The sequence below is a fragment of the Rhinolophus sinicus genome, linkage group LG10, assembly GCF_036562045.2.
Source record: "Rhinolophus sinicus isolate RSC01 linkage group LG10, ASM3656204v1, whole genome shotgun sequence".
NCBI classification, from domain to species: Eukaryota; Metazoa; Chordata; class Mammalia; order Chiroptera; family Rhinolophidae; genus Rhinolophus; species Rhinolophus sinicus.
In genome coordinates this window covers 39,165,467-39,191,546 of record NC_133759.1, presented here as the reverse complement: position 1 = coordinate 39,191,546, position 26,080 = coordinate 39,165,467, and the positions used below count along the sequence as shown (strand labels likewise).

The 26,080-nt window shown below is 41.3% G+C and overlaps 2 long non-coding RNA genes across 2 annotated transcripts; both read right to left on the bottom strand.

The window, feature by feature from the left end:
- Positions 1-5,688: 5,688 nt before the first annotated feature.
- On the bottom strand, positions 5,689-16,208 carry LOC141567218 (uncharacterized). The gene is made up of 4 exons (XR_012489685.1): positions 16,044-16,208; positions 13,905-14,133; positions 11,786-11,942; positions 5,689-9,596 (listed from the first exon to the last, which is right to left on the bottom strand). It is a non-coding gene; the product is annotated as an uncharacterized LOC141567218 (long non-coding RNA).
- A 1,827-nt stretch (positions 16,209-18,035) lies between these two features.
- LOC141567107 (uncharacterized) lies at positions 18,036-20,222 on the bottom strand. The gene is made up of 3 exons (XR_012489500.1): positions 19,923-20,222; positions 19,577-19,627; positions 18,036-18,195 (listed from the first exon to the last, which is right to left on the bottom strand). It is a non-coding gene; the product is annotated as an uncharacterized LOC141567107 (long non-coding RNA).
- Positions 20,223-26,080: the final 5,858 nt, after the last annotated feature.

Sequence of the window (26,080 nt, the reverse complement as noted above, 5' to 3'; positions counted from 1 at the left end):
GGGTGGACTTCAAAACTCCCGTATTCAAAAGGATCCCAGAGGTGCATTAGCGACTCCCCCCAATAATATCCATATGTCTCCCTACCCCCAAGATACACACACCACACACAAATCCTTACTTTGAAGTAAGAACACTGCTCTGCAAAAGCTGGTTCAAAAAAGGAGCATACTCCCCAGTTACAACCTGAATGCAGTGCCTGACACCCACAGAGAAATTCTGAAGTCTTTACCACCACTATGTATTTCGGAAACAAAGAGCAAAGGAGGGTGGAATCTCCACCCACACAACCGCAAGTGGGCTTGTTAAAAGTTAATTGATACTAGGAAATTCGTCAATTTTTGACTTATTGTTAGCTTTATTTCAAGGGAGCTCTTTACAGTGAGTAAACTGCATGAATAATACCCTGGTATGTGATGAGGAAGATGATTTCCTGGTCTTGAGGTTGTTCACTGCACTGCCTTAAGAAGGAAGAAACTGTGACTTACTAGGGCAGGGTGGTTGTTTTCCAAGAGCAACAATAGGAATCAGTCTGTCACAAACATTTTCAGAAGGTCAGACTTGGTGATAGCCTCAGAAACTACACAACTGTCAAGGTGAAGAGAGCCCCAGCCCTCCAGCAGCAGCTCAGTCTATGGGGAGACACAGAAAAGAACAGAGGCACTGGGGAAAAAGAAGTAAAGTGAGGAAACCGGGGAGTCAGGGGAGACCTTCCTGGGAAATGCACTGGGGGGTGAACTAAAGACAAGCCAGGAGAGGCAGAAATGTGCCAAGAAGTACAAGCCACTTGTGCAAAGGGTGGACAGCCAGAGAGAATACCCTTAGTCGGTGTCTATTGCTGAGGAGTGACACTTCCAGTTCTCGGTGTGTTGCAGCTGATCTCTATGTGATTTTTACACTTGCAGAAAGTGAACCTACCTCCTCTTATGTGGATGTTTTGCTGTCATTTCAAACAATAAGTACAAAATTTGATTTCCTATCTTCCTTCCCAAGTCAGAGTTCAAAGCCATATAAATTCTGTTAACTGACTTTTTAAAATCCCTTGTCACCATACTGTTTGCAGTTGCCACATCCTTCTTACTGCTGAAATCTCTCCCTTCCTTCCTTTCCATTCCCTGCCATTGTCCTTGTTAAAATCGTCCTCCTTTGAATAGTATCAACTTGTAGTGTTTGTTTGTTTGTTTGCTTGTTTGTTTTAAAGGACATGAGCTTATGAGTCAGACTTGGGTTGGAGCCTCATTCTGCCACTTGTACATGTGCGACATTTGGGCAAGCTACTCACCCTTTCTGAACCTGCTTTTTACCAGTAAAATGAGAATGCTATATTTACTCTTCCTTCTTCAAAGGGTTATTATCAGGATTAAATAATTATCGAGAGTATGTGTGTGAAGCATCCAGTGGAATACTGGGCACGTAGTGGGATTAATTCAGGAAACTCATGCTCTTGACTGGAACTCTTATAATAGGTCTCCCGTCCCTCTCATTCCTCCTACACACCACTTAAATTAATCTTCCTAAAGCAAAAATTGGAGTTTGTCATTTGCTCAAAAAAAAAAAAAAAATCAATGGCTTCATTCATCCCTTCAGCCAGCAAGCAAGCTACACTACAGGTCATGAAGAGTTCTAGAAACGACAAAAGAATAAAATTCAAATTCCTCAGGCAAGTGTCCAGTGTTGGGACTGGACCCAACTTACCTAACTCCTCTTATCTCCGGCCACACTGAGTCACTTTTCCCACCAGTCTGACTGTTAGGAGTGACATTCTTTCTACAGGGCCAAATGGTGCCTCATTCACCTCTCTCTTTCTCTCATAGACGAAGGGTTGTTTTTGTTGGTTTCTTTGTTTTGTTTTTTTCACAGAGGTTCTTATTTGTACCTTTTTGTGGCATTGGTCACAGGTATTATGTACCTGTATACTTGTTTATCTCTTCTCCTAGATTCATGTTTTTAACTCCCTCGATAAATATCTGTTGAAGGAATGAATTGAAACATGTTAGTTCACTTACTTCCTCCACGCGGCAGACTTGAAGTTTCCCTGTTTTGAAAATTCTGATTTGTATTTATTATCCATTATCATACCTGTCCAAATGGTTAAAATAGGAATAGAAAACTTTAATAACATCCTACAATTTGAAATTAAAAGCTAGTTTTTAAAGCTTTGTTTCCTGCCTTAAAATGTCAATATCTGTACCAGATTCTACCTAAGTTACCTTCTTTTTCACTAGCTTAACCTTAAGTCCATAACTCTATTACGATTAAATTGTTACTAAACATATGAAAACAATTTTACATGAAGTGACACTCCACTTTTTTTTTTTTTTAACTCCAGGCAGTCTTCCTATTGCAAATTTCAGAATTGTCATACTGTTTCACTAAAACCCAGAAACTCCAAATTTCCTTCATCCAAAATCATTCTTAATCACTCTAATTCTGAATAAGCACTTAAGGACATTAATATTCTTTAACTGGTACTGGCCTGCTATGCAAAGATCTTTAGCAGAGTCAACGTTTCCTTAATGTAAAATATTTGGGAAATAAAGTTTAATAAAGACTAATAAGATTTACAGTAAAATTACAAGAAGGCTACTATTACATCTCTTTCCCTTTATTGCCCTTGCATTGTGTTTTAAATTCGTCTACAGTTCCTCTCATTTCTTCATGATGTTTAGTAACTGGAACAATATTGCATCACGCACAACTTGCAGTTCACTTCCTTCCTCAAATTATTAATGAATGTGTTTAAAGCCTATCACTCCTATCTCTGCCCACTCTGTTCTGATGAGCAACCATTCATTACCACGTCTTTTCCTATTTCTTCACCAGTTTTTAACCCATTCAGTCATTTTCACCCATAAACTGGCTTGCTTCAATGGTGGCTGAGGTAGGAAAACCGCATTGCCTCTTAACATGTCCTCCAGCTAGAAACTAATTCTGGAACTTGTCAGTTATACAGCATTGTTTTGAATCAGCACCCACCAACCTATAACATGGCAAGTGAGGGATTATCTCCTGGGCCTGAGTTATTTACTACCTTCTTTCTGGTGAGTTAGGAAAGAGAAATGTGCTTGCTTTTTAATATTTACACAGAGATCATTTTCATAGGGCTGTATATTCGTGAGGCAGAAATATTTTTGCTGTACTAGTGGGAAGGCAAGTTCTTTTGGTCAATGATGAGTTGATTTCCCCAATCATCTCATCAGAGTACCATTTTTATATTAAGCATTATGCACTCAGTTACATTGTACAAATAGTCTCTAAACCATTCAGCATTTTTCTTTTTGAAAAAGCTGGAGTGGTGGAAGGTGAGAACTTACATATTCAAAATATTTTTGCAGACTAGTTCAAATATACTTTTAATATTTTACTCAAGATCAAATCTGGCCATAACAAGGATGTGTCTAAAAATATGGACAAGTTTTTATCCTAAAGCTTCCAGCTCCTCCATTAAAAATATTTTCAAATTTGCTCACGTCCCAGAGGAGGACACCAATGGCCTGAATGTTGAAGCATGGGACAGTCTATGCCCCTAGGCAAATCTGACCTCAGTTGTTTCTCAGTTTCCCTCCTTTTGAACTTGATGGCGTATACACTCCACTTCCACCGTACTTTTCTTGTCATTTCAGACTGAAACAGCAATGAGTCTGAAAAGAAAGCTGGAAAGTTGGGCCATCGTGCACTAGTTTTATCTGCTACTCTGTATTCAAGGAATTCCTCTACTTGTCTGGGCAGATGTGTCCATTCATCATAAACCCTGGAGACATGTTCCATCCAGTTGGCGAGAACCAGGCCAGAGGACCTGAGGCCATGACCCAGCTGATTCTCATGTTCTGAAGACATAACTAAGGTCTCCTGAGGCTTAGAACCTTGTCACTCATCTGGTTGGCACACATTTGAGTTTGTGCCTCCAGCAGTCAGGGAAGGAGGTTGGGGCTGGAGACCCATCTGGCTGTACTCATGGTATGTTGCAAATCAACGTGTCACCTCTCAGCTCCTTCCCCGGTGCCATGGGAGGACAGTGGAAGGTGTTTGGGTAGGTGATGCTCTTTCAAACTTTTAGGAAGGAAAAAGGAGACTTGGGTGGAACTAGAAAGCAACTGGCTAGAGAGCTGGCCAAAAGCCCCCTCTTTCAGCAAAGCTCAGGAGAGGGAAAACATCAATACCGAGGGAACATCAATAATGGGGAACTTCTCTAAAAGATATCTCTACCCTCTGGCAGAGCACAGGAACTAATAGTGCCATGTTCTGAGTGCTGACTCTGTGTCAGACTCTTCGTGTAGACCCATACGGGTTGATACTATTGTTTTTGCAGTTGCTGTTATTCCCATTTTATAGATGATGTCTCTGGGCACCGAGGGGTGAAAAGACTTCCAGGTCAGATAGGAAGTAGAATATCTGGCATGGGCATTGATGCAGTCTGTCTGCAGGGCGCATCCCCAATCATGCCACTCCAGTGCCATTCTAGGAAGAGCCGTCTCCCACTGGGCAGTTTTCCTAGTGATGAGGGTTTGGAAGCTCAGTGCTTAGGGTCAGTCACTCTTGATGGTGAGAGCAACTTCTGAGCAGCTTCCATGGTATTTTGGAGGTGAAAAAGCTGGTTGGGGGTTTAGCCCTAAAGCAGCGAAGCTGGCTCCAGAACAGGACCATAGGAGAATCTTAGGTGAGATGAGACGGGTACAGATGGCTCCTGGAGACAAAAAGGTGCCCAGAAGGAAGGGGCTGGAGGAGCCAGGCAGCGCTGAGGAGGAGGAGACGCCAGCAATTCCTGTACCAACTATTTTATTGCATAAGCAGAATTCTGTGGGTACAATACAATTTTGTTTTCCCCTCCATGTCCTTTTCTCCCTTCTCTGGGACTAAACTTCTCTCCCACCCTGGGTGAAGTCTCATTAAGGTTCTTCTACTTGTTCAGTCACTTTTAGTTACAAAAAGTCTCATGTCAGTAATGTGTCTAGTTCAGAATAACAATCAAAACTTCTCATTTCAAACTTAAAGCATCTCCTTTGCCTGATTCAGACCTGCCCTGGGCAGGGAGGTTTACATAGGGAGGGAGGATGAGATTGAATTCTTGCCCTTAACCTGGGCTCCTTCTGCACTTGCCAAGGTGGCAGACCCCAAGATCAAGGTCTGGCCAAATCAGTTTCTGATGAGAGCTCTCTTCCTGGCTTTCAGATGGCGACTTCTCTCCATGTCCTCACATGGACTTTCTTTGATGAATTCCCATGGAGAGAGAGCACAAGCTCTCTGGCATTTCTTCTTATAAGGACACAAATCCTATTGGATCAGGGCCCCTCCATTACGATCTCCTTTAACCTTAGTTAGTTACTTCCTTAAAGGCCCCGTCTCCAAATACAGCCACACTGGGGACTCGGTCTTCAACATATGAATTTGGGAGGACACAGACATTCAGTCCATAGCAAGCTCCCATAATACGTACCTATGCCAATCAATCACACACTGCCAATCAATCACAGCTCTTCTTTCTACTGAATTTCAATGAGCCTCAGAACATTGTGTCCAGTCTTCTCAAGATCAACGTCTCTCCTTGAAGCTGGAATGCATACATATGACTCAGTTTCTCCCAGGGAGTGAGAGCCATGAGAGACTTTAATTCAGAGGAGAGAAATATGAGGAAGAAGACATTGCTGATGAAGATAGCAAGGCATAGCCCTGAGGCAGTAGTGGTAGAGGCCCCGGCCACTGTATCCTGTGCAAACGACAGTGCTGTGTGTGTTGACCAGATGTGTGACTTGGGTGTTGATCTTGGATGAAAAGCTTTTCCACTTGACTCTGACTCTCCAAGAGACTCTTAGTTACCCAGTACACTTAATGCATTTGTTTCTGGCTTAAACTAACTAGGGAAGGTTCTGTTGTTTCAACACCAGATACAACTGATACATTCTTGGACTTTATGGGCTGATATGTCCAGCTCTTTGCAGTTCCCTAAATGTGCCAGATGGTTCTGTGCAGATCTGCTGTATTTCAACTGCTTCCTTGTCCCAGATTCCCTCCCCTACGTCCCCCGTCAGACCACTTAGGAGGCATTCGGCTGCAAGTAACAGAAAAACTGTCAGAAAATGGCTTAAGAAATTAGTTTATTTTGCCCATAAAAAAAGAAGTCCTTATGGACCCTCAAAAAATGAAAACTAGAATTACTACATGATCCAACAATGCCACTCCTGGGTATACACCCAAAATAATTGAAAGCACAGTCTCAAAGAGATTTTTACACCCATGTTCATAGCAGCACTATTCACAATAGTCAATCCAAGTGTCCATGACAGATGAACGTATGTGAGCAAAATGTTACATATCCATGTGATGGAATATTATTCAGCCTTATAAAGGAAGGTAGTTCTCACACAGGATATAGCACGGCTAAAACTTGAGGACATTATGCTGAGTGAAATAAGTCAGTCCTAAGAGACAAATGTGTATGATTCCACTTATCAACCAATGGTCATTAGCATCAATTTGAAACTAACAGGAATCCCCAATTTGGGATTTGATGAAGAAAGAAACTTTATTCCGTGCAAACAGCTCAAGTGTGATACAGCACAACTATGAAGAGAGCGTGGCTGTGGAATGGCTCAATAGTGTTACAGCTCAATTATGAATCAGCATGGCTGCAAGGTGGTCCTCGGGCCAGGCCCCTCTCCAGCGAAACAGCTCTGCTCGGCTCTGTCCTTCTTTCCACTTCTCAGCTCTGGTCCTGCGAGATGTCTGTTGTTACTTCATATTCAGTGTTTCAGCTCCAGTCTTCAGTGGAAAGGTAAAGTGTGGACCCTGACCCACAGGGGAACCGACTTATATAAGCAGAAGGCCTCACTCCTGGTCCCTGATTGATCTGTTCTCATGCAAATAAGAACTCCAAATCCTCACAGTCTGATTGGCTCAAAAGGCACTGTCCTGATTGGTTAGAATGGAGCTACTCTGGTCAGTGAAATGCTTATAGGAATATAGCTGCTTGGCTCCAATTGGATGAGGAAAGCTTCAGTCCTATTGGTTGAAATACTATTCCAGGAACTCCTTTATAAGGGTTGGCTCAGGTGGCAGGAACACAGTGTAGGCAAGCAGCTTACTGCAGTCTTCTCCCTCAGTGTGGTTCGCATGAGAGGTGCCTGTGCAGCAATGACTGCTAGGCCCTATTTTGGTTTTTTTTGTGTGCTTTTTTTGGCTTGTTTGTTTTTTTTTGTTTTAATTTGAGCCCAGTTGGCCACCAGGCACCCTTCTTAGTATCTTCTTTCTCAGAGTCCACACACTTATGTGCGGTCCCTAGAGTAGTCAAAATCCTAGAGACAGAAAGTAGAACGGTGGTTGCCAGGGGCTGAGGGAAAAGAGGAATGGAGAGTTATTGTTCAATGGGTACAGGGTTTCAGTTTTGCAAGATGAAAGGAGCTCTGGAAATGGATGGTACTAATGGTTGCACAACAATATGAATGTACTTAACTGAATTATACATTTAAAAATGGCTAACATGATCAATTTCATGTTACGTATATTTTGCCACAATAAAAGAATTAGCAAAAAAAGTGTCCTTAATACACAGCCCCAGGGATGATGAATTCATCAACTCAACGATGGCAGTGTTCTGGGTTAGCTTCTGTACAATTTTCTCTGCTTTGGCCTCATGGTCACAAGATGACTGCTACAGCTCTAAAGATCTCAACATCCAATGGCAGGAAGGAGCATTTGCTCCTTTTTTTTTTTTTTTTAAATCAGGGAGGAAATCCCTTCCCAGATAGCTTTTTCTGGAAGTCACACCCCTCTCCCAGTGCTCCTTCCCACCTGACCTTAAATCTCATTCATAGTCATGATCATTGTCTTAGCCCAATCAATAGTCCCTGGATCTGGAGATGGACTTTCCTTCCAAAAGTGCATTGTTGCCTGTGACCTGATTGCTGAACCAAACCAATATTCTCTTGTGAAAGAAAGGGGACCGATAGCTGTAGAGTAGACAGCAAGGTCTGCCCACCATACCAACATACCTACTTATATTTCAATAACAAACTCAACTGAAAATATTTCAATATATGTAATGCCTGAGATTCACCTCCTGCTTTGCCCCATAGAATTGGCCTCTTCTTCCTTTGTGCCAATATAGTACCTGATATATACATTCACCATAATGCTCATAACACATGTACCACTCCAATTTGTTTGCTTAGATGTAAGATTCTAAAAGACTGGACAGGATTTTATTTGTCTTTTCCTTTCTAGTGCATAGAAAACATAGAAGAACATAGTTCTTACTAAATGTTTGATGAATGGCGAATGAATAAATGAAAATGAATGAGTAAATCAATGAGATGGCCTGCTCAGAGAAGCTGCTAATAAATGAACTCGGCATTCTGAATTTAAAACCCACAGGGAAACCAGAGCAGACCACATAACCATGTTGGGCTGAGCCTGGGCTTTGCAGAAAGCTTAGGTGTAGAGAAAAGGCAACGCCTCAGAAGTTAGATGAGGAAGGAGAACGGGAAGGAGGCAGGGCCTGGGGTTTGCAATCCTCCCCCTTGGCAGAGGCTGGGTATGTCACAAGCAGCTCATTTTGGCAGAGACACCAACGAGAGCAGAAACTCATTGGTCATGAACTGCCGTCTAGCAGTGGGCTAGATCTAAATATCTTCCATTTGTTGTGGGTTGTTGTGAAAGTTGGAAAAACTGATTTCAAAGTGGCCAGTTGTTCTCACACTTGTTATTATGATCAAATCTCCAGGCAGGCAGCCATATGAGCCTGTGGCTACACATGAAATCCTGCTAACATCATTAACCCCCAATTTTTTTTATCTTGCCCCCACTTTCCACTTGTGTGAATAATTCAATCTCTCCGTAAGTGTTTATTTCCAAGAGTGCCCAAGTGGTCAGTTAGACACGCACCATTGACAGTGTGAAGGTAGCTGGGTTTGTTATGTTCTTGCTTTCCTGCTCTGGCTTCCCTTTGTCACTGTGTCTACTCAGGAAGTAGCTTGAGGGACTCTCACTCCTTTATAGTGCCTGCTGTGAGGCCACCAAGGCCTAAGCCAAGAATATGGTCCCTCAGAGCCCACAGAGCTTCCAGGTGTCAGCAAACCTGGTGAGAAAGGCCACTGCCCCAATTCTAGGCACCCAAGTAGGACTGCTCGTGTTCAGAATCTCTCAGAAAATCAACTCTCAGCTCTGGTTCTCATTTTTTTCCTCAACAGGCCTCCAATTAGTCAGAGATGCCAGGCTGGAAGCTGGAGTGTTTTTTTATATTACGGTTAACTCAACAGATACTTCACACCTCTTTCTCCCTTGCTGCCTGCTACAGAGGACAGTAACGCTAAACGTTGCTTTTCCAGCCTCCCTGACAGCTAGAGTTGGTTATATGACCCAATGAGAAAGGAGAGGAGTCCTCTTTCGGCTTCCAGAAGGCTGTTGCTCTTCCTGGTAGAAGGAACAGATGAGGCCGCCACCACACCTTCTCCCTGTGGCCCCCTGTCTTCTTCCTTCATCGAACATGGATACAATGTCTGGAAATGCAACAGCTGTCTGTCACCATGACAAAAAGTCCAAGAGAATTCCTGTCCCGACATCTTTAAGCCTCTGCACCAGCTTTGGATGGCTTTCCTCCAGCCTTCTTGTTATGAGAGAGAAAAATAGATGCTTAGGTATTTAAGCTACCATTTGTCAGTTATTAAAGCACAAATTATGATCCTAGCTGTTACAAGTTTGATTTTTGCACATTATGTGCCAGACTAGAAAACCGTTTTTTAGGGTGGCCCGTTAGCTCAGTTGGTTAGAGTGCAGTAGTGCTCTTAACAACAAGATTGACGGTTCAATCCCCACATGGGCCACTTTGAGCTGTACCCTCCACAGCTACATTGAAACAACCACTTGACTTGAGCTGATGGGTCCTGGAAAAACACACTTTAAATAAATAAAAGTAAAAAAAAAAAAAACACCAAAAAAACCCATCTCTTAGAGTCCATTTTGTTCGTTCATAAACCACCTGAGGGACAATGCTTTTGATTCATCACTGGTGGTCCTCCCTGCCATTTGCTGTTACGGGAAGGAGAGCTACATTCTGATGATTATCTACTAGTGAGCAAAAGATGGAGAGTAACCATGGTTGTTTCTATTGATCATATCTTAAATGTGATAGCTTTTACTTGGTGTGCTAGTTATGTGTCTTTTATATCGAGAGTAAAAATATTTGTGGGGGATTTTCATGAATTTTGTAAAACCCTCCATATTCAACTTTTCCCACAGGGACTGGAATTCTTCAATAGGAATTCTCCCAACTTAAAGGTTTTTAGAAACCCTAATTCTATGATTTGGCTAATATTACTCTATGTATTTAGTGCTGTTTAAGAATCAATATCACCAACTTGAAAAAATGTTTCAAATGAAAAAAAGCTGTTTTTCGTTTAGTCTTTGGGAAGAGAGGATGTAAGGAAATAACTACCCCTTCTTCCATTTTTCTATATCAGGGTTTCTCTACCGTGACGCTACTGACATTTTGACTGGGATAATTCTTTGCTGTTGGGGGCTATCCTGTGCACTGTAAGATATTTAGCAGCATGTCTGGCCTCTACCCAGTAGATGATATCTCCCAGTTGTGACCATCAAAAATGTCTCCAGACATTGCCAAATGTCTCTTGGGAGGCAAAGTCACCCCCAGTTGAGAACCCCTGCTCTATATTAATGCATCTCCTGTATAACGGGACGGTCATTGTGTTTTTAAACCTGTCAAAGCTGAGCTCCCTAAGTAGGTGGGGTTCAAAAAAGCAAAATCCTGATAGGAATTCTACTCTTAATTTCAAGGAATATATATGAGATCCAAGTATGTAATCTAGAGCTGCTCTTATCACAATACATTTCCTCTCCTCTAATGTTCAACCATTCCATTCCTCCCTCTCGTTCCCCAGAACAGCATGGTCTGTCATCTACCCCTTCTCTCCCTACATCTCTCTCTGTCCCTCTCCCATTCCCACTCGATGCGAATATACCCATTTATGCCCTTCATGGCTGCTTGCAAGAGGAGCTTGGTTTTTATTCTTTTCTCCTTAGAATCTACCCATGTGTCTTATACCACTTTTCTCTCTCTCTCCCATTTCCCCCATTCTGCATCGAAAATCCCCCAAATCCTGTCTGGACCCTCTAAGCTCTTCTTCACAGTTGGGTGTGGGTGGATGGGAGGAACTGAGCAGCCCGAGCAAGCACCAAATTTAGCAGCAGCGGGGAGGACGGGAAAAGCTGGCAACACTCATATGTGTGAAGGGTTGCAGATTTTTTTCACCCTACTCACAAATGTGCAGAGAAGATGTAGCATCTTCATTTCTCTGAAATTATTGCTATTTTCCTTTCAAGCCTCCAACCACCGAACAGGTGGGAAGAATACTCTGGCACAACAAGTTAAATAGACATATTAGGTAAATGGTCCATCTCTTTAGGTAACACATGCTTAGCCTCTTAGGTACCTGCATCCTCCCTTTCTGTCTTTTCGAGATGGTGTCTGGGTTTTTGGTGGAGGTGTGGCTAAAGCATTCCCTATGACAGAGAAAGATGGCACCCTCAGGTCCATGCAGCATCTTTGCTGCTTTCTGATGTGGGTGGGTGGTCCCTTGGTTGTATCCACTCCCTGGGAGCTCTGTGAGCACTTGCTGTTGAGGTTGTAGCTACAGTTCCTGTGGTCCCTCCTGGGTTGGAAGGGCCTGTTAGTTCTCCCTGATGACTCAGTCTCTGCTCTGCCTGCTGCCACAGACCCCACACCCTCCATCTGGCTCTTTCCTAGAATATCCACCCCCTGTCTTGTTGCTGACTCACCTTTTTCTCCTGATGGCCGACACGTGGAGGCCTATGGGCTCTCAGCTCAGCTACTTTCCAGGCCTCTTTGCAGCAGGAGCAGGTGGGAACTCCTTGGTCCAATTTATTCCCTACTGGTCCTGAGGGCAGCCCAGAAAATTACATTCCGCCTCTCTCCCTGCAGAATCACATGGTACTGTTGAGTTAAACCTTGATATAGCCACTCCCAGGGTGGTGCCAGCCAACCTACAAGGTGAGCTCCTCCCAGAGTCCCAAAGATGAAGTCTTCAGACGCCTTCAATCTTTCCTCCACCTACTTAACAAACCTCCCTGCTTTGGGCAGAATCAGGAGAAGGGAGATTAGAGTTACCTCTGACAGTACCTCCACCTCTCTCTTGTTTCCCTATGTAGTTCACTAGGACTGAGAGGGTGGTTTTCCTCTTTGTCTTCCTGTCTATCCCAGGACTTCCCTATGTTTGGACTTCCCTAAGTCCCAGGACTTACCTCATCAGGTTTGTTTTTGATATGTCAACAAGAGAAATAAAGGAATCTAAAACATCTTTTCTCTCTTACAAAACCTAGCTTTTAAGATCATTTGGCTGAAAAACCCTAAAATCTTATTTGGAGGTTGATACTTAACTTTTTTTCCCCCTCTCTTTCTCTTTTTCTTTGTATTTCTTCTGTAACAATCCTAAACCTCTCTGAGGCAAATGGAACCCTCCGGAAATATGGGGGGAGGGTCAGTATAGGAAACATAAAAGAAAGCAGCATGTCTGGGTATTTCAAAACTCTATACTCACTAGCATACACACTGATAATTGTCCCCACCACGTGGCCTGTTCTAATGTGGTTGTTCCATAGAGGCCTGCAAGGCCAAGACCGCAGCCCTGTGGGTAGACCGCGTCTGTCCAGTGAATGGCAGGAAGAAAATGTAGGTCCTCAGACAGGAAACCAGAACTCTGAGGGCAAATCGTAACAAACAGAAAAAAAGGGTTCTTTGCCATCCTCCAGGTCCCTTGGCCTGGACTCTCAGGGGCCTTGGGACTAGGACATTCCTCTCAGGTGTGGGCTCATTTTCTCTCCAAATGGAGTCAGGCCCAGGCCTGTGAAGGGAGATGTCTTCATAAGGTTGTGCTTCCCTGACTCTGCAACAAAAGATCAGTGTAACACAATATTTTTAATGGGGTGACTAACACTGAGTTATCAACTTTTTATTTTGCCAAGCAAGTATGCTTAAAACAAACCATTATTTCTATCATCGAGGTTTGGTGATTTTGTTTTAAGGAAGGCATCGTTTATGATAAGAGACAAAGCCATTTCACATGCCTGGAATGGCATGGAGCAAAGGCATGGAACAGAGGTAGGGAAGGGAGGTAGGCAATATTTATTTCAGGGTTGGTGGGTATGCTTCTTTGCCTCCAGGATTTGTACAGGGGCCGATGGGAGGTGGGACTAAAAGGAAGTTAGAGCATGTCATGGACATCCTTAAGTAACAGTGTGAGAAACTAGAATGTCAGCTCTGAGAGAGGAAGAGCGTCGAACATTTCATGAGAAGGAAATTGACACAAAGAAAACCACGTTGGGGAAATTTCAGTTGTAGGTATGTGCAGCCTCTGATGGAATTACTGCATTTTGAGGGTGAGAGGCTAGAGGAAGAAAAGCCATTTAGGAGAGAAAGTGTGGAACCCTCTAAGACTTTGGCTGAAGTGTAAGGTTTGGTGGGAGGTGAATGGGGCACTTTTTCTGTGTCTGTTGGTGATTGTGTCTATTGGTTACCATGGTGGGGGTGGGGAATGATTTTAAAGAGTACCACAGATACGCCTGATAATGTAATAGATATGCACAGGGTAGATGTCAACATTTTAGACAATCCCTATCTCATTCTGCACAGAATTTAGTTCACATTTATACAGGATTTCTACCTTGATTCACCTTGTCCTGATGTCTGTACTGTTTGTTACATGGCTTTTACTTTTCTATTGAATCACCGCAGTTGGTGATTATTTCATTAATGTGAACATTTCAGTAGTCTCTATTTCCTCCACGAAACTATAAGGTCCATAAAAAACAGGGTCTGTGTATTTTCTTCACTATTGAATCTTCAGCACCAAGCAGGGGATGAATGAATAAATGAATTTACCTCTAGGAAGAATGATTTGAATCAGCCTCAACAAGTACACTTTACGAAGTGCCTTTCTGTGTGTGGTCCTGTGTTGTTATGTTTTGTGACAGAATGAGGTTCTCGAAGGCCACAATCAGACAAAAAATGGATCCCATGATCGCTGCTACAGGAAGTGGTCTCGGTGGCTCCTGGCAGCCTTCTTTCCCCAGCAAGCGTTCAACAAGGCAGGGTGCTAGTGTAGTGCCACCTGTTGGATAAAACAGAAAATCCAGCTTTTTGCACAATCACAAATCTCTGTGCAAATAAACATGTTGCAATTCCTTCTAACTTTTGCTCATTGAGGCTCTTCTCTGGCATTTAGAAACTTTTTACATTTTTTAAAATTTGGCTTCATTTCCTCAGCTAAACTGACAGTGTCATTATTCTTTCTCCATTAAATAGTATCTTTGTTTAATCCCATTTTCTGCATTTCAGATAAAGGAATCTTCTATATCAAATTGTAGTAAAATTTTGTTACACAAAAGTAGTCAGGCAATGGAACAACTAATAGAATTACTTTATGTGCTGTGCAGGAGGAGTCACTTGAAGACACAGATGTTTGTGATAGAAATACATTCTATGGTGACAGCGTGGCAAGACTTCCATTGATAAAAGATTATTGAAAAGAAATTTCAAAAACATGCAGTTCCTCAGTCATTATTGTAAATATCTGTTTAGAGCTGGAAAGGCATGAAAATAATGGTTAATAGAATCCTGGCCAAAGATGTTACTAATATGTTTTAAAGGACACATATATTTTATTTATATTTTTATTTATTTTAAAAATTTTTGGGAGAATATTTGGGAACAGTGTGTTTCTCCAGGGCCCATCAGCTCCAAGTCATTGTCCTTCAATCTAGTTGTGGAGGGCACAGCTCAGCTCCAAATGCAGTTGCCATTTTCAATCTTTAGTTGCAGGGAGCGCAGCCCACCATCCCAATCTGGAATTGAACCAGCAACCTCGTCATTGAGAGCTTGTGCTGTAACCAACTGAGCCATCGGGCCATCACATAAAGGACACATATATTTTAAAATATTAGATGTAAAACACATATGCACACCTTGGCCTATTGGTTCCCGTTAGGAGAAATGCTTATTGACTCAAATCATGTTGAGTTCCCATTGTCACTTGTCAGTGGTTTTTATCATGTTAATGTTATAAAGTGGAATTATTCGTGAGCTTGTCTCCACTTCTGGACAGATTTCTAAACTGTTTTTTAAAGATTTGTGTTTTAGCATTTGCTATTTTATCTTTGTTTTCCTTTCATGGTTCCTGGCTCTATATCAGCCGTGGAAGGTTTTTGTCATCCTTTTAGATGGGGAGGTGAAAGAGGGGAGAATGTTTTCTTCTCATTGATTTCTAGGAAATATTTACCTACAACAGGTATGAACCATTTTATGCATATGTGATGTGCTGACATTTTCTCCTAGTCTCTCCCTCTTTCCTCTCTCTCTCTCTCTCTCTTTCTCCTTGTTTGTAGTATTTCCATCACATAGAAATCATCAATTTTTATAAGTCCATAATCTTTTTCCTTATGATAATTCTATCACCATTTTTGTGCTCAGATTACCTTTTCTTTCCAGAGATCAGATATATGTGCAGGAATACGTATTATCTTTGAAATTTGCAGGTTAATGGAACATTAGTTCAAAGATGAGAGAAAATGATTATTCTTATTTTTATACATAATTTACTTTTACATATACTTTGAACAAACATACTTGTGAATAAAATAACCATATTTATAAGTTGGCTTCAAGCTTATATTTTTAAACTTAAACTTAAGTGAACTGAATAATGATTCAGACACAAGTTAATATGTGTGTATATCTTTCCTTGCGCCAAAGTCTACCTTACACATTAAAAACTCATTCTGTTTTTTTCTGGATTATTTCCATTTTCAAACTGAAAGTCCCACATCCTGGGAAACTTGGTAGACTGGGACAGTAGGTCAGCATTACTGGTAGACAATCCTCTGCTGTTTACAACAGCCCAATGGCCACCTGGTGTGGAATCTGTATGCGGGGTTATTCTTCTTATCAACAGCAGCAGCAACTGGCCAAGGCTACAGATTGATTTATATTTAACCTCCTTCCCCACGTCCTTTTCCCACTTACTTTGATTGGTTGATTTATTTCTGAGGTGCTCCCTCCAGCAGAGAACTTGGTTTCTTCTTTTTAGAATGAATGAGATCTATTTTCATCTGGAAGGGCCTTAATTTAGGATTAACTTCAGCAGAGATCGTCACAAATTCCATTGCAGAGACATCCAAGGAGATTGCCTTAGCGTTTGCGAGATGGGTAGAAATGAAGGTTATGAAAGTGTTCAGGGGAGGGGTGACAGTACATTTAAAAAATCATTTTGCTGATTGTTTAAAATATGTAGCTACTTATAATTCACTTTTTAATAATAGCTTTGTTGAGATATAATTTATACACTGTACAATTCACTCATTTAAAATATATAATTCAAAGGTTTTTAGTACATTCACAGCGTTCAACAATTATCACCACAATCAATTTTATAATATTTTCCTCACCCCAAAATGTAATTCAATACCCATGAGGAGTCACTCTCCATTTCCCTCCAACCAGCCCTAAGCATTACTAATCTACTTTCTATCTTTATAGATCTGCCTACTCTAGGCATTTTTCTAACCATTCATGATTGCATTCTCTTCCAGATGAACTATTAGAATCATCTCACCATTTTCCAAAATACGACTATTATTATAGAATTTTGGTTCACCCTTTATATCCTATTCAAAAAGTATTAATTGAGAATTGATATGAAGGAGCTAATAAATGTTGGCCAAATAATACTGGCAGCAACATTTATAGCCGTATGTTTCTTTATATTTGCAAAGCGCTTTAAATGTGTAAAAGGGTATCATCACGGAATTTTAGAATACTTGAACACAACATTTTAGGCAGGTATAAAGAAAGGGAAAATCTCTTCAATGCAGGGGAACAGGCCGGCTGAGTACACATAGGATTCAGAATCTCTAGTTCAAATCAGAAAAGTAAAAGTTATAGAAGAGGTTAAGGCAGAGATTGCGGATGGGGACACACGGATTTAGAGGGTCTCATACTCTAAAATGAGATTCAGCATATCAACAGGCACAGGTTTGCACGTCAGTGAACGGCATCCTGGGTCCTGGGTTCACGTTCCATGGACCTGAGATCGCAGCTCTGTAGCTCTTGAAGCCCTGGGAAGATAGAGAAAAAAGTTTGGGCCCAAAAAAGTAAATTGACTGATACTATTTAAAAAATGGAGTTCACTACAAGTTTTGTATTCGTCGCTTTAATCTGTGAGTGTTTCTTATTTATGCTACTGGAAAAATTAAGAGACTTTAGAACATGTTAATATAATTAAATCTGTAAACAGAGTTTGAATGTTTACGTGGATTTGATTTAGTACTTCTATAATTTTTATTTAATATATTTATTACTTTTTGATGAATTCAATAAGATTTTGTTTGTAACTCTATTCTGTTAGGCAACTGAAATACTTGAGGGGACCTGCATTAAATTTGTAAATATTGTTTAAAATGTTTAAGGGAATTTAGTTAAGTCAATTCATATAAAGAGTTATTTGTTTAGGAAATACGTATTACCTTTGAAATTTGCATTATTTCAAAGATGAAAGAAAAAGATTATTCTTATTTTTACACATAATTTACTTTTACATATACTTTGAACAAACATACTTGTGAATAAAATAACCATATTTATAAGTTGACTTCAAGTTTATATTTTTAAACTTAAACTTAAGTGAACTGAATACTGATTCAGACACATGTTAATGTGTGTGTATATCTTTCCTTGCGCCAAAGTCTACCTTACCCATTAAAAACTCATTCTGTTTTTTTCTGGATTATTTCCATTTTCAAACTGAAAGTCCCACATCCTGGGAAACTTGGTAGACTGGGACAGTAGGTCAGCATTACTGGTAGACAATCCTCTGCTGTTTACAACAGCCCAATGGCCACCTGGTGTGGAATCTGTATGCGGGGTTATTCTTCTTATCAACAGCAGCAGCAACTGGCCAAGGCTACAGATTGATTTATATTTAACCTCCTTCCCCATGTCCTTTTCCCACTTACTTTGATTGGTTGATTTATTTCTGAGGTCCTCCCTCCAGCAGAGAACTTGGTTTCTTCTTTTTAGAATGAATGAGATCTATTTTCATCTGGAAGGGCCTTAATTTAGGATTAACTTCAGCAGAGATCGTCACAAATTCCATTGCAGAGACATCCAAGGAGATTGCCTTAGCGTTTGCGAGATGGGTAGAAATGAAGGTTATGAAAGTGTTCAGGGGAGGGGTGACAGTACATTTAAAAAATCATTTTGCTGATTATTTAAAATATGTAGCTACTTATAATTCACTTTTTAATAATAGCTTTGTTGAGATATAATTTATACACTGTACAATTCACTCATTTAAAATATATAATTCAAAGGTTTTTAGTACATTCACAGCGTTCAACAATTATCACCACAATCAATTTTATAATATTTTCCTCACCCCAAAATGTAATTCAATACCCATGAGGAGTCACTCTCCATTTCCCTCCAACCAGCCCTAAGCATTACTAATCTACTTTCTATCTTTATAGATCTGCCTACTCTAGGCATTTTATATAAATGGAATCATGCACTACGTGATCTTCTGTTGTCTGACTTCTTTTACTCTGCATAACATTTTCAAGGTTTGTTCATGCAGTAGCATGTATTTGTACTTCATTCCTTCCTATGGCCAAATAATATTCCACAGTGTGGCTAGACCACATTTTATTTATCCTTTTATTGGTTGGTGAGCATTTGGGTTGCTTATGCTTTTTAGCTATTATGAATAACACTTTTATGAACACTTGTGTACCAGTCTGTGTGTAGACATATACTTTCATTTCTCTTGGATATGTAGCTAGAAGAGGAATGGCTGGGTTATATGGTAACTTTATGTTTAACCTTTGAGGAATGGCTAGACTGTTTCCACCATTTTACATTCCCACCAGCAGTGCTCAGTGGTTCCATTTTCTCTACATCTGCATCGATACTTGTTATTATCTGTCTTTTTGATTATAGCCACTCTACTGGATGTGAAGTGGTATCTCATTGTAGTTTTGATTTGTGTTTCCCTGATGATTAGTGGCATTGAGCATCTTTTTATGTACTTATTAGCCATTTGTATATTTTCTTTGGAAAAATCTCTATTTAGATCTTTTGTCCATTTTTAAATTAGGTTACTATATTTTGTCTTTTATTATTGAGTTGTAATTGTACTTTACATATTCTAGATAAAAAATCTTTTATCAAATACATTATTTTAAAATATTTTCTACTATTCTGAGGGTCATCTTTTCATTTTCTTGATGATGTCCTTTGAAACACAAAAGTTTTTAATTTTGATGATGTCCAATTTATCTATTTTTTTCTTTTGCTGTTTTTGCTTTGGTACTGTATTTAAGATATGATTCACTTAAAAAGTTATGGTATGACATTATTCATTATGTGACAGAAATGAACACATATTATTTATGTATGTATATTTTATATAACATAAAATCATTTTATAATTTTATAGTTTATAAAATATTTTATAATTTAAATAACACACATTTTGTGTATATAGAAATTAATTTAAATACCTTGAGTTTACATGTACATTCTTCTTGAGGACATTCTTGGTGACTGGTAATCTAGAAAACAAGATGTGACTCTAGACTCAAATGTCATTGAAGAAGAGATGCATTTTCTATGGGGACAATTGCTTTAAAAACTTGGAGAAGGATGGGATGGGATTGAAGGGATGGATTTTATCCATGTGGATGTCAACACTATTATAACAAGAATACTAAATGTGGGAAACATTTCATGAACTTCTGTGATATGAAAATATTTTTCACTTGGGAAAGGATTCAGCCCAGGAAGCAGGTGGGTTTTCCAAGATTGGGGTGGGATGGGGGGGAGGGTGGAATTCGTAGTTTTACTCACAAGTGCCATAAACAGATTTGGCGAATTCTTTAAACCCAGAATCAGTGGAAATTTGTTTTTCTTAGGATTGGACACTAGATGTCTCAGTTACATTGCGTCTGTCATAAGAAAACAGAAATTTATAAAACAGATTGGTACAAACGTGAGCTATGTAATCTTGCATATGATGTAGCTTTTTATCTGGGGTATTGAAATTTAATTTCAATTAAACTTTCTTTGAAACCAGGATATAGTTATTTATTACCTTTTAAATTCTTAAAAAACCCAGTGAAATGTCAGTAATATCCTGTAATTTCCTGGATGAGGGACTAAAAAGAAAAAAAGAATTAGAGATTTCTTAAAAGACTTCGATGAAAGTGGAATTAGAAACCAGAAATTACCAGCTCCCTGTATTGTCCTCTAGAAAGCAGCTATTTCCACTGAGTAATTTACAAGAATTTTGTTACTGTAAAAATAGAAAGTGTTCCAGATGAGACAGATATATGGTGTGGAGAGATGAGCATTGGATTAGGAGCCCAGAGACATGATTTTTAAGTACTGAAGGCACTACTATTATGGTCCAAAAGGCCATTCAAATTCCCTCCATCTGGGTCTTGTTTTCCTCCACCCTGTAGGGGAGCTCAACATTCTTCTGGAGGAAGAGCTCAAGCACCAGTGGAATTCTCATGGGCATCTTACACATTGTAATTCTCATCACAATTTTTTTTTGTATGTGTATGTGATAAAAGTATAATAAATGCATAATCTGTTAAGCTACAAAATGTTTGTCTCTGTGCCCCTGAAATTATCGTGGGTGCCTCTAGTGATACACATACTCTGTTCTTGGGGAAGGGGGCTCCTAACTACTGCAGCCACATGCAGAGACAAGGAGAAAGAATGAGTAAAGCAAAACATTGACAAAGGTAGAAAAGAGGCCAAGAGAGCACATGACAATGGTAATGATACAGCACATACCTGTTCTTTCACCCATTTGGTCCAATGGGCTCCTCCCAACTCTGGGAGGGAGGGAAGAGTGGCACCCTGTGGACCCAGGGTGATCCCTGGGGGTGGGTTAATTACAACAGGCACAACTCCCTCTCCGGTCTCTGGGCCCTGCCCACTTTTCTCACATTCATACACATACACAGATCCTGATCTCTCTCTTTCACACACACACACACACACACACACACACACACACACACACACCACCTGCATCTAGGATTAGGATAACCTTCGTTCTGCCTCCATAACCGTGGAGAAAGGGTGGAAATAAAAGGCCACTTGTTAGTACATGAGCCTCTTAGGTGACATCTTGGGTACTTCCTGGGAAATCACCCCTTGCCCTCAACCTCTTGACCTCCCAGGGTCATTGCCAACCCTCACATGCCTCCCTCACAAAGCCATTTATCCAGGCTCACGAGGGTGTGCTCTTGAGGTGGAGCTAACAAGGGAAGTTAAATGGTTTTCAGTTCTGTCCCCAGACTGCTGAGTTTCACTGCGAAGGAACAAATGATGACTGTTCTGTAAGGCCACACAATGAGCTGCTTTCTCCCTGAGCCGTGACCTTTACCCAGGAAGAGGCCGAGTACACTTATCGAGTCTGCATTTGCTGGAGAGAATCTGTGGTAAACAGAGCAAGAAGGCCCTCATTGTCACCAAGGGCCTCCAAAAGCCACTAGAACTATTTGCACAGAGCCCTTGGTTGCCTGGTCAATGGTCAATGGCTGTCATCCAATTTTACTCTGGCAATGGATGATTTAAAGTTAAAAAATAATTTATTTAGTTGAATCGGAATCCACCTGGATGATTGCCAGTGACCGCCAACGTGGTCATGTTCTGGCAAACATGTTGGTTCCTCACTCATAATTTATGTCTGCTCCTTCCATGCTCAAAGATCCCGTTTTATAGTTATTTGGTGACCATGAGCCCAATCCCAGGTGATAATCTTTATTGTGGCCATCTCTTTACTCTTTGACAAGGACTGATCTACACTGTGGACTGCTGAGGGCCTTGAGGAAGGGAGAAAGTCCTACCATGCTGCCCAGTCTCCTTGTTCCTGGACCTGTGTGAGGGCCTGATGCTTCAACTGGTTTTGGCCATCTTCTGCCCGTGAGGATGGATATTACAGACAGAGCTGACAGATATGAATAAAGATCTGAGTCCGTGTTGATACAACTGAGCTTCAGAATTGCCTACTTTGAAACATCTTAAGTTGGTTTTTCTGAGGATTGAAATCCAAAGCATCTTAACTGATATACATACATTTTCCCCGGCTGATCTAACACTATCAGGCATAAAGCAAACCCTTCAGCAAACAATTCATAAACAATCTAGTTTCATGATGGCTTAAGCAATGTGCTGGGCTCCAAAAGACTTCCGAGGAGTTGGATTGTGCAGTTACACTACAGGGGAACTGGAAATTGATTTGAACAATAAGCATCAGGATGGATGGGCAGGGTATCCCTTTTTTCCTGTCAAGACAACAGCCTGCTTACCTCAGAATCGGCTCCTTCTTTGTTTAGGTCTTTTTCTCATCCTGAAGGATTTGGAACTGAGATCCATCCATCCATCCATCCATCCATCCATCCATCCATCCATCCAGGCAGATAGTAAATATCTATTAGATCCTCCGCATGTGAGCATTTACTACTGTGGTGGTGATGGGGACCCCCGGCTCCCCTCAGCCAGGTGCTGTGCACACTGTGATGACCGTGGGTCATGGGCTGTGGACTCTGGTCAACAGCCTCCGGCTCCCAAAGCTGGGCTCTTCTGTATATTGTGTCAGAGGCAGCTCAGCCTAATAAAAACTTATCCAGGGCCAACCATGCGGAGCCACTGCACCGGGTGTGGGGTAACTGCAATCGTGAGACAGGTGCTATTGCATCGAAACATGCAAAATAGGTGTCACTGGCTTGGAAGAGAGTCTGAGAAGAGACTTAAGAAAGGCCGCCTCACTAACAGTCACTTGACAGCTGAGGACACAGATCCAGAGAGGAAAAGTCACTTGTTTTATGAGTACATATGTTAAACCTAGCAAGCATGCACTTAAGATTTGTGCACTTTATTGTGGTTATGTTTTACTTTGATTTTTAAAAAAAAAAGCAAAAAGGAACAAAAGAGAACAGACATTTTTTTACCGTTGCTAAAAGATAGGGATAAAGGCCAAACTTTGAGTAAAGAGAAAAATCAATGATACTTTATACATTTTAAATTGGTAAGCATGGGAATGGTCCAATTAATTTATCAACCCTCTCCTACTACAAGCTCTTCTAACTCTGAAGTTGAAATTTCAACTTCAGTTTCAGTGAGATGCTTCTAAATGTGTGATGATATGTAATAGGAGTGCTGGTGTTTCCGTGTTAACCTTCAAGTTCAAAGTCATGCCTTGAACTTGTTGGCTCCTTCTCAGGGGTCAGGAGTGGTCACAAAGATTCAGAATGGTCCGGCTATTTGTGAGAGAATAAGTTTTGGGTGACCTTTTGAGCCTGAGCAGCTTGCCTTGGCCAACTGGGCTTATCTCAGATCAACTTCAATACAAGGAATCCTCAGGGTATCAGAAATCAGAACTGGCTTGGGGAAAACTTCATCTCTCCCACCACAGGAGGTCCAAGAATGCAGTTCTAATTGGCACATGGGGAAGGCAGCGGTTCATTGGCTCACCAAAACCCAGGAGTAGAATGAACTTAACGTGTGACCGGATTCAGGGTTCAAACAATGTCATCGGGACTCAATTTCCTCCTACCTTGAGGTTCTTCCTTTGTGTTAGTCATAATCTCAGGAGCTCCAAGGTGGCCCCACTCAGCTCCAGGTGTTCCCTTATGCTGACAAGAAGGAGGCAGTATCTCCAAACTCTGTATCTTCTCAGCTCCAACTCCAGTCAGGAGAGAAACACACCTGTCTTACAGCATTCCTAGGAGTCAATAAGTCTCATTGGCTCTGAGTGAGTCGCATGCACATTGTTGAGCCAATTACTGACTGAGGAAATGCAGTGTTTTGATTGGCTTAGGCCTAGGTCACATGCTTCTTCACAGATAAATGGACCGCTTCCTTCCCTTCCCATGGGAACTCCTGCTGCCTCTGTATCTCTTTTCTGGTTTCATAGGACCATCACACGTCAGTTGTCCAGTGGCTGTGAGGTACAGTTACCTGGCTACCTGAGTAGGGAACAGGTCACATATCCTAATGGCTCATGAAGTTGGTATTCTCACCTGGCCTCTGAGGATGGCAGCCTCTTAGCCTTGGGTCACTATAAACTGTGGGTGCTGCCATGTGGCAACAATTGTTTTCAGGTGCCCTAGTACTCCCTCCCCCATCCTACAAATGCAGTTTCTTCCCCTCCACCCTTAATGAGTAGATGGCCCTTGGTGGCATCTCTCTGCTCCATTGGTGGCCACTAGATAATGCTGACAAATTGGTCCACTGGATGCAGCTACTGTCCATGGCTAGCTCCTGGCCCATAGGTGGCTCATAGATGCTTCTCATTCTTTGTAGGCAGTCCACAGCCTGCCTCTTTTCACCCCTCTCCCTGAGTTGTACCCTTTGTGTCTCAAGTTACTGCCAGTCTTATTCTGAGTATTAACTTAATGTTAAACTAAAAACCCTCAGGTTTGGGATATCAAAGGGTAAAGTACTGCTGAGAAAAATCGCTGATAGTATGCACACACTTGGTTTGTGCCACGTTGACATTTACTTCCTTCCGTAAACTAGGTAGGGAGCAAATTAATGGAGGGGTAGATGAAAGCTCCCTGGGATGTGCTCAGCTGCTGCTGAGTCTTATCTGGAACGTCAGTGACCTCTACTGGCGAGATTTACCTCTGCGGTCCACACAAAGTTTGGCGTTCCCTCCAGGCCTGTGTGTCCAGTTCATCATTCTTAGAGATGCCGCAAGATTGATGTTCATTGAGGGTAGGGCAGACGGGGCTTTCACGCTAAAACTTTTACTGGGAATTTGGAGGTTACAGCAGTCAGGAGTTTAAGCGTAGATCCTAGCCCTACCTCCATCAGACTTCTCTCAAATGCAGACAGCTTGTTTACATTACTCATCTTCCAGACATAAACAAGTTTTCTTTTTTTTTTTAAATGCTTTCCTCAAAAAGAACATATTCAAAAACAAGTCTCACATATTTCAGTTTACGAAATTTCTTAAGAATAACATGTTTGCAATTTGACAAAATAAGGTGAAAACACTGTCAAAATAAGTTCACTTCTTTTATGTGTGTGGCTCAGGGGATGAGGCATCCTTTGCAAATGCCTGCCCAAATCACACACGTCCTCTCACCCGCAAACACTTGTGCACTGCTGCTATTGGACAAGGCCTGGCCCACCTGTCAGCCAGGCCTTTCTATAACTGTCCGGGTCCATTTCTAATGGGAGACTCTGGGCTAGAAAGCTGCACAGCAAAGTTGAAGACCTCATGACAGGTGTCAAGGATCACGCTGATGCAGTTACTGACTAAGCAGCTCTTGTCCCAGGGGGACCACATGGCAGCACTTGAGGGCCTCTCCCAGCCCATTACCCTTCTGATTATTGGGGTTGACCCTCAGGATCAGGTCTCTGCAGCCATCTTCTAATAAGCCTTGTCCCTTTAACCAGAGCTAATTGGAGCGGGAGTAAACGAACCAAGGGGACCCAATCTCTTCAGTGGGGGGTAGGGAAGGGTGGGAATTAGATTCTTTTTCCAGAAATTGGCAATTAGGACACTGAGATGACACTCAGTCTCTGATGGAGACTCTTCCTGTGAGGTCCTGTAGAGCTGGCCAGCATCTTGCACTGCAGAGAAAGCTGGTCAGCACAAAGAGAACTGAATAAAAGTGACACAAGAGGGACACAGAGATGAGGTGATGTGGAGAGAGAGAAGGGTTCTGCTTCCGGGTTCCAGTTTTCATCCATCTTCTCTTAGGTTCTCTCTTATGCGTACGCTCTTGTTTCCTTCCCACATCCCATTTTGTGTAAACAGCAGATCATCTCTGAGACAGAGGCACTTCTGTCTAGTTTGTATTTAATGCAGAGCAAAATAATTTTGAAAACTTTTGCTTGCAAGCTCAGAATTTGAATTATGTTGACCCAAACTACTAGGCACCCTCAGAACAGAGTGGGGCCTCTATTAATTGGATTTTCTGGATAAATGAGAGTTAAGCAAAACCTTTTTCTGTTTCTTTCCATCTTTGTTATAAAAA